The sequence below is a fragment of the Ammodytes marinus genome, assembly GCF_949987685.1.
Source record: "Ammodytes marinus genome assembly, chromosome: 14".
Lineage (NCBI taxonomy): Eukaryota > Metazoa > Chordata > Actinopteri > Uranoscopiformes > Ammodytidae > Ammodytes > Ammodytes marinus.
The window spans coordinates 3773771-3774045 of NC_137218.1; positions in this window are offsets into that span (position 1 = coordinate 3773771).

The following is a 275-nucleotide window of genomic DNA, read 5'->3' on the forward strand; positions in this document are numbered from 1 at the left end:
GTGTGTGTGTGTGTGTGTGTGTGTGTGTGTGTGTGTGTGTGTGTGTGTGTGTGTGTGTGTGTGTGTGTGTGTGTGTGTGTGTGTGTGTGTGTGTGTGTGTGTGTGTGTGTGTGTGTGTGTGTGTGTGTGTGTGGTGTGTGTGTGTGTGTGTGTGTGTGTGTGTGTGTGGAACCAAATTTAATTTTAGTGAGGGCACATTTGGATCATGATTTTTGCCGGTTCTCACTTTGGGACAGGCCTTTAAAGGGCTGTTTGAGGGTTAACACTAGGTTTTA